Genomic DNA, 9,325 nt, shown 5'->3' on the forward strand with positions numbered 1-9,325 from the left:
TCTAATATAATATGTCTTATTGGCCCATCCAATCCATCCAAATTGATTTTGATTTCGATGGGGTCCAACCAAAAACGTTACTTAAGAACAATGAGTGAGAGCACCTAATAGTTGTGTGTGAATCTGTCCCAGCTATTGTGCCTTTCATCAAAATGTTTTTGTTCCGTTAGGAATTACCTATTAAGTATTTTATTATTTTTGTCAAAATAACTAAAAATAAAAAAACAATAAAAAAGAAAAACCTAAATGTGTTGGGAGTTGGAAATCATTGGACTATCTCCAACCATCTTCCGTTTAGGTTTCTCTCCCTGATTCCTACCTTCAATTGTGAGGTCAACAATTCAATCCCCGAGTACCTGACTCTCAACCATATCCCACTTAGACCTGAAACCCACCTGGAAGTGAATGGTGTGAGAAGTAGCATCTACTCTGAAGGCGTCTCTTCTAGGGTTGATCATGGGCTGGGCCGGGCTTTGCACTTATGATAAAGGCTATAGCTTAGGCCTAGGTCTGGCCCGGCTCGGCCCGGGGTTCTGGTCCTGAAACATAAGCCCTAGCCCAGGTCTATACGGGCCTGGGCCTGATTCCGAGCCAATGTCAATCTTATATAAAACATTACATATCTATATATTAAATGACATAGCATGCATATAAACTTATTTTATACATTATATAATATAAAATATTACATATAATATAAATTATATATGTCATGTTATAATATTTATATATAAAATATATAATATAATGTAAAATAACATGTATACATATATATACATTATACACAAAATGTGTAAGTTTAAATATATGCGGGCTGGGCTGGGCCGGGCTGAAATGATCACCCCTAGTCTCTTCCCTTCTTTGACGAGACCGAGCGGATATGAAATCTGAAGAAGTCACATTTGTCAGCATAGACAAAATAATGATGACTGGGAGTGTGAAGTTTGATATTCATGACAAAGATAAACTGGTGCTCCCTAGCGTACTGGAGATGTCTAATTGTAATGATTCTGTCGATGGATTGAAAAGCAAAAGCCATGGAAAGCGGTGGAGCATGAGTTGTGAATCCAAGATGGTTGTAGCTCCCACCTTTCTTTCCATTAATAGAAAAAAGGCCTCAGTGGTAGCATACCTGTTTAACAAGCAACACAGTTGAGTGCAAATTCTGCAATGAAATGCATCTTAGGAATAAAATGTAATGAATAGGATTACAAGGCGAACTAGGAAGTCTAATAAGACTACAAGAGCCTTCTTTTAGAATCCAACACGAAATTAATAAATTATAACAGGAGAAACAAGAATCCAACACTAGACCAAGATCACTCATATGGATTAAAACCCCCCAAGTGTGGCCCCAGATTTCCTGAAATGGATCATCTTCGTCAGTCTAAGCATCAGTTTCAAACAAGGAGCACCTGCACAAGCAGAACAAATTAGCTAACGAAGTACATACCTAAAAAGCAAGCTCAGATGGATTATCCTTCTCGCACTCAGTTGTTTCATTCTCTAGGATTGAATCCAACATCCCTTTTATTCTATGCTTCTTTCAAAAATTGAGTTGCAAAGTCTTTGTCAAGATGATAGGAGTCCCACAGAAACAACCTACAACATAAACGTCAATGGTTGGTGAAAGTAACTCAGGACCCACATACTGTTTTCCCTTCAAGAATCCTGTTCCTACAATCATCTTGGATTCACAACTCATGCTCCATTCCATGGCTTTTGCTTTTCAATTCATCGACAAAACCACTACAATTAGACATCTCCAATATGCTAGAGAGCACCAATTTGTCTTTTTCATGAATATCAAACTTCACACTCCCAGTCACCATTATTCTATCTGTGCTCACAAATGTGACTTCTTCAGATTTCTTATCCACTCAGTCTCGTCGAAGAAGGGAAGAGACACTTTCAGAGTAGATGCTACTTCTCACACCATTCACTTCTAGGTGGGTTTCAGGGCTGAGTGGGATATGGTTGAGAGTCAAGTACAAGAGGGTTGAATTGTCGACCTCACAATTGAAGGTAGGAATCAGAGATTGAAACCTAAACGGCAGAAGGTTGGAAAGAGTCAAATGAGTTCCAACTCCCAACACGTTTAGGTTTTTCTTTCTTATTTTTAGTAGACCATGGATTTTAAAACCGACTTGGTGACCGAACCGATCAGATCAAAACCATTCAAATGGCTAATCGGCCGGTTCAGCGGTTTGCTGACCAAAATCAATAGTTTTGGGGGGAAAACGAAACTGGTTAGGTGATTGTTCCTGGTTTTTCTGGTCTGACCGTCCTATCCGGTCCGGTTTTGAAAACCATGATCTAAACTCAATTAGAAGAGGTATCCTTTGATGATCTCCAAGCACTATTTTGATCAATCAAGAAATTCGTATAGAGTCAATCACTACTGAAGACTATTTCTTCTTTCAATCATCTAATTATACCAAAAAATCCAATACTAAGCCTTGTACAATAGAGAAAGACACTAAGGACTTACCACCAAAATCAAAGTATGCCAATAATCTGTGTCAAATTTGTGGTGGTTGAAATCATTCAGCCTTCTTGTGCAAAAACTGATACAACAAAGATTCCAAACCTCAAAAATCTTGAAAAATAGAGACCTCAGCACTATGGCATATACTGCTCAATCATCTAGTTCTCTCACTGTTGAAGATGACTAGTGGTACCTTGACTCAGGGGCAACAAACCACATTACTTCTAAACTGGAAAAGTTGCATGTTCACTCTATGTACACTGGACCAGACAATCACTATAGGTAATGGTGTAAAGGTTTGAACAAATCCCATATTGGTGCTTCTATGTTCATCATGGAGATCACTCTTTTTACTTCAAATATGTTCTTCAGGTTCCTCGTATATAGAAAAATATTCTCTCTGTTGCTTAGTTCTCATCGGATAATGATATCTATTTTGAGTTTCACTCCGATGTTTGTCATGTTAAGGATCGGGACACAAGGACCACTTTGTTGCAAGGACCTGCACGTTAAGAATGGAGTTTATCATTTGTATCTCTCCTTTCGTTCTCCAACAAAAGCTTTTATTGGACTTCATACATCACTAGATATTTGGCATTCTTGACTTGGACACCTTTCCTTTAGCATTCTTCTCTAAGTGGTTAATAAATTTAGTTACTAGTTTCATTTAGGCTCGGTTTGGAAAGAGTACAAATGCAAATATGTACAGTATAGTTAAAAACTAAAGATCTCCAATAATAATTGGGCGCAATGAATTGGCCATTGGCCATTAGCCTTGAACTGTATTTATAATAGTAAGAGATTTACATGGATGGAAACTCTATCCTAGATAGAGTCCTACAGCGATAACAACCAATAGTGTTTATCTCTTAGGATAATGACTATCCTAAGAGAACATCTCATTAGGATAACAATTATCCTAAATCTCTAAGGATAATTATTATCCTAAGGATGGACTCTTATCCTAACTAATATACATGAGAAGATATACTCTAATATGCCCCTCAAGCTCCATGCTCATCAAGAACATGGAGTTTGTCTCTCAAGAAGCATAACACTCAAGGTTCAAAGTATCAATACGATATGCCCGATACAGGGCGTATCGTATCGTATCTTTTAGATTAAGATACAAGATACGGTAAGAATTTGCAGGTCTTGTATCTTTTTGCTGTATCGGTAGCCATATCGATATGAAACAGCTACGTATCGCCTGTATCGATGTCGTATCGATCGATACGCTACCGATACAGGGTTGTATCGACCGATACAGTCCCAAAACGATACGGGCGGAAGACTTATTTTTCAAACTAGGGAAATAAGGCTTCTTTCTCCCAAAAAAAGCCTTATCTCCCTCCCAAACCTCTCACATACTTGTCTACACTACTGGATTTGAAAAAAAAAAAAACATAAAAAACACATCAAACTTGAAGATTTGGGAAGATTTTTGAAGTTTTGGAAAATATTGCAAAAGCAAGTAGTTTTTCAATTTTTTTTCATCTAATCTCTTTGATTTGTTGTTTGAATGCTTGGAAATGCTATAAACCTACCTGATCTACATTTCTCATGTCAAAATCACATTTTTTTTATTATGTGTAGATCTATGGACTTTTATGAAGAAATATGGAAAAATAAAAATTAAGAAAAAAATTAAAAAAATTGTTTGTTTTTTATTTGAATGTAAGCACTTAATATGTTAGAAACCTATGGGTGATTTGCCATACCCATGTAAGATTTGAAATTTTCTATGTAATATTTGTTTTTTTTTTTATTTTTAGAAATAAAAAATAAATATTAATTAATTATTTTTATTATGATTTGTCCATAATGACTGAATGTATTGTAGATCTATGGCTGATCTATCATATACATATCATTTGGCATTTTGGCATTTATTCTTTAAATATATGATTTTTTTCAATTTTCAGAATTAAAAATAAATATTAATTAATTATTTTTAAAATGATTTGTCCATAATGACTGAATGTATTATAGATCTATGGCTGATCTATCATATCCATAGATCATTTGGCAATTTGACATTTATTCTTTAAATATATGATTTTTTTTTTTAATTTTTTTTTTATAAATTTCAAAATTAAAAATAAATATTAATTAATTATTTTTTAATATGATTTGTCCATAAACACTGAATATATTCTTAATATATGGCGAATCTATCATATCCATAGATTACTTGACATTTATCACTCAAATATGATTTTTTTTTATTTTTTTATAATTTTCAGAATTAAAAATAAATAATATTTAATTATATTTTGTTATGATATAGCCCTAAGGACTGAATACATTCTTAATATATGGTTGATCTATCATATCCATTGATTATTTGACATTTATCATTTAAATATGATTTTTTTAATTTTCTTTTTTAATTTTTAGAATTAAAAATAAATATTAATTAATTATTTTTTATTATGTTTTGTCCATAAACACTAAATATATTCTTAATATATGGATGATCTGTCACATCCATAGATTATTTTTGACATTTATCATTCAAATATGATTTTTTTTGAATTTTCTTTTGTAATTTTTAGAATTAAAAATAAATAATATTTAATTAAATTTTGTTATGATATAGCCCTAAGGACTGAATCTTTTCTTAATATATGGATGATCTATCAGTTTTACAATTAAAACTGAATATTAATTATTTATCTTTTATTATATATTTTTCATAAACACTGAATATATTCTTAATATATGGCTAATTTATCATTTCCATAGATCATTTGGTTTTTTTATTTAAATTTGAATAATAATTTAGAAATGTAGATCATGAATAAGTATGGAATTTATTAATTTATATTGAATAAATATCATTATGATTATAAAGTGTTTTCTAATTTATTTTTATGGTTTACATGAATTATGAAGTGCTCTCTACCAAGTATTTGATATGGCACCTAAAAGGGAAGAAGAACCAAATATTGTGTGCTGAGTATTTTTACACTTCTATTACTAAATATTTTGTGTTGAATTATGTTGTATGTGTTGAATTGAATTATTAAATATTGATGTGATTATAATTTTAATAAACATTGTTTAGATGTTCACATATGTTGAGTAGTTGAGTATGTTTCAGTTCCTTATCAATTTTATTAAAATATATTAATTTAATGTGTATATCTCATTAAAGCCTTATATTTAGTGTTATTGGTGTATTTTTATGTTATATTGAAGTTTTTATAGTGTTTCTATGCGTATCTATGCGTATCTATGCGTATCTATGTGTGTCTTAATTTTTCTTTGATACACATGTGTATCCAAAGTGTATCTTGATACATATCTTAAAATTGCCTTCCTAATACACTAAGCGTATCCGATACTTTGAACCTTGATAACACTTAGTCGTCGTGCAAGAACAAGGTCCCGAAGAAAATGAAAGTCAACATCTACATGCGGGATCCGAGCACGGAAGGCAGGGTTGGCAACAAGATAGGTGGCACCAATGTTGTCACACCAAATAGTAGGTGCCTCGAATAGTGTAACTCCAAGATCTCAAAGAAGAGATGTAATCCAAAGGACTTCAGTTGCTGATGTGGCACAAGCATGGAATTCAGACTCAATGCTAGAACGTGCAACTGTAGCTTGTTTGTAGGAGCTCCAAGCAACTAAATTGGGACCTAGATAGATAGCAAAGCCTCCGGTAGATCGGTGATCATCTAGACAACCTACCCAGTCAGCATCTAAATAAGCATGAAGGGAAAGAGAAGAAGATGACGTCCGTGAGAGGTTTAGGCCATGCATAATAGTATGTTTAAGGTAACGCAAGATACGTTTCACGGCTGCCTAGTGTTCGTCAGTTGGAGATTGAAGAAACTTAGAGGCTTTGCTCACTACAAATGAGATGTCCAATTGAGTGATCGCCGCATACTAAAGAGCGCCAACAATACTTTTGTATTTTGTACGATCATCGAGAGGACAACCCCCATATCGTGAGAGCTTGGGATGAACCACCATGGGAGAAGAAATGGGCTTAGCAACCTCCATGTGAGCTCGGTGCAGTAGATCTGTGATATACTGTCACTGACTAAGAAGAACCCCATGAGGATGCCGAATAAGCTGAATACCGAGGAAGAATGCAGTAGGACCCAAATCTTTGAGAGAGAAATGGCGAGAGAGCTCCTGAATGCAACTATGGATAGCATTTTGGGAGTTCCCAATAAGTAAAACATCATCCACATATATAAACAGATAAAGTGTAACAGTCTTGGAGCAATACACAAATAAAGAAGTATCAGTTGTAGAAGCCCTAAAACCCATTTGGGTTAATTGATGAGTGAGACAAGTATACCAAGCCTGTGGTGCTTGATGAAGCCCACATAAAGCTTTGTTCAACTTGCAAATATGGGTCGGTTTAGTAGGATCTTCGAAACCCTTAGATTGTTTGACATATATATCCTTACAAAGTTCCCCATTCAGAAAGGCATTATCAAAATCAATCCGATGAATACAACCACTGATTTAAGAGTGCAAGAGAGAGAATGGTACAGATGGTTATTGGTTTTACAATCAGGCTAAAAATAGTAGTGAAGTCAACCCCGGGGATTTGAGTAAAACCTTGTGCCACTAATCGTGCCTTGTATCTATCAATAGTACCATCCGCCTTTCGTTTTACCTTATAGACCTATTTGCTCCCTACAACATTCATGTGAGAAGAGCAGGGAACAAGGCTCCAAGTACCATTAGAAATAGGAGCATTAAATTCCTTAGTCATAGCATCACGCCAATGGGCAGATTTTACCGTTTGTGAATAATTGGATGGTTCAGTTGTATCATCTCATGACTGAAATAATAGTGATTGTGGTAAAGGATACCTAATCGTGAGATGAGAATGGGGAGGAAGAGATTTGTCCATAGAACTAGTAACCAGTATGCTAGCAAGAATGCTGGGGAGCAACTGGAACCATTTCATCAAGAATGTCCTACACAGGACAGGTTCCACGAGGTCCAACTTCAAGGGAAGACATACCTGTGGAGGAAGCTGTTGAATGGTGAAGGCGGTTAGATGGTGGCAAACAAACAACAGAGTCATTCTGCAACAATGAAGTGGGAACTGGGGAATCTGAAGTGGAAGGGATAGGTACAGTGGGCAACTGCAAATAAACACCAGTTAGATGGATAGAATCGGAAGGAGCAGCCATAGAGTACCTCGGGAAATGATGCTCATCAAAGACAACATGTCTAGAAATATATTCTTTCCCAGTTCCAGGATGTAGACAGCGATAACATTTGTGTTTGTTGCTGTAGGCAAGGAAGATGCATTATTGAGAAGGATAATCAAACTTGTGCCGATTGTAAGGTTGAAGCAGAGGATAGCAAGCACACCCAAAAATTTTGAGAAACCTGTAATTTGGAGAAGAGCTGAACAGTACTTCATATGAAGATTTGTGCCAGAGAGTGACAGTCGAAAGCTGATTAATTAAATAAATAGCTGTAAGGGCGGCATCTGCCCAGAAGGAAAAGGGGAGCGACAGGGAAGCCAATAGAGACAAGGTTGATTCAATGAAGTAGTGATGTTTTCGTTCAACACAACCATTCTATTCATGTGTGTGTGGACAGGCAAGTCGATGAGTAATGCCGATGGAGTCCAAGTAATAGGAAAACTTCCAATATTCTCCACCCCAATCATGCAAGGCCTTGATTTTGGTATTAAACAATTTTTCAACATGACGCTTAAAGGATAAAAATACATCAAAGACATCCAACTTCCATTGTAACAGAAACAACCAAGAAAATTTACTATAAGCATCAATGAAAATTACATAATAACGAAACCCTTCATTAGATAAAATTGGGGCTGGTCCCCATACATCTGAAAACACCAAATCTAATGGGCTAGAAACAACTGAGGAAGACAAGGGAAGAGATAATCTATGACTCTTAGTGACTTGACACGAATCACAAAGTAAATTAGGGCTGAAACTTAATTGACCTCATATGGTAGTCCGAACTGGGTGATGACTTGCCTCACAATTCGCATAGTTGGATGCCCTAGGCGCTTGTGCCAATCATTAACAGAAACGTGCTCTCCAATTAATGCAAAAGACTAATTTGTGTTAGTCACCTCGCCTGGAAATTGATATAAACCGTCTCTACTAGTTCCTCGTAGCAGGATGTTCCCCGTATAATCTTTCACAAGAAAATAATCACCATGAAATTCAAAAGATAATTTGTTGCTACGAGCAAATTTGCGAATAGATAACAGATTTTTGGATAGTTCCGGTATACGGAAAATATTATTTAAAGCAAATTGGTGAGTAGTAGTATGAAGAGTTGAAGAACTGATATTTTTAATTTCCAAACCTGAACCGTTCCCAACTTTGACTTGATCGGATCCTCCATATTAAGACTAAACTTGCAGATAAAACCTGAACCGTTCTTGCTATATAAAGCATGGTTTTCAAAAACGGACCGGATCGGATGATCGAACCAGAAAAAACAGGAATCGATCACTTTTCAATTTAATAATATTTTAACTACTTTTCCAAGTCAACCTTTGCCTGGTTGTACATCATTGTCACTAGACTTGATATATGCAACTTTCTCCTTGTCTTCATATACAATCACGTATTCGTTATCTTCATAGTCATCATTAATTAATTATCTAAAGCATTTTTCCAAATCATTTTTGACCCAGTTAAAGAGATCATTGTCATCAGAAATGGATGTCCAAAGTAAGTGGAGCCATATACAACTTTAGACCGATAACTTCTCACAAGGATCGATCAGATGGTAAAATCAATAATTGTAATTCTCACTGACTTAATTGACTGTTCAAACTCCTATCTATCTATATATATATATATGTTG

The 9,325-nt window shown here is 35.1% G+C and overlaps 1 pseudogene; it reads right to left on the bottom strand.

Moving 5' to 3' along the window:
* Positions 1-1,453: 1,453 nt before the first annotated feature.
* LOC104591057 (uncharacterized) lies at positions 1,454-7,892 on the bottom strand (annotated as a pseudogene).
* Between the last annotated feature and the right edge of the window lie 1,433 nt (positions 7,893-9,325).

This window comes from Nelumbo nucifera, chromosome 5 (assembly GCF_055504915.1).
Source record: "Nelumbo nucifera cultivar China Antique chromosome 5, China Antique-T2T, whole genome shotgun sequence".
Classification (NCBI taxonomy): Eukaryota; Viridiplantae; Streptophyta; class Magnoliopsida; order Proteales; family Nelumbonaceae; genus Nelumbo; species Nelumbo nucifera.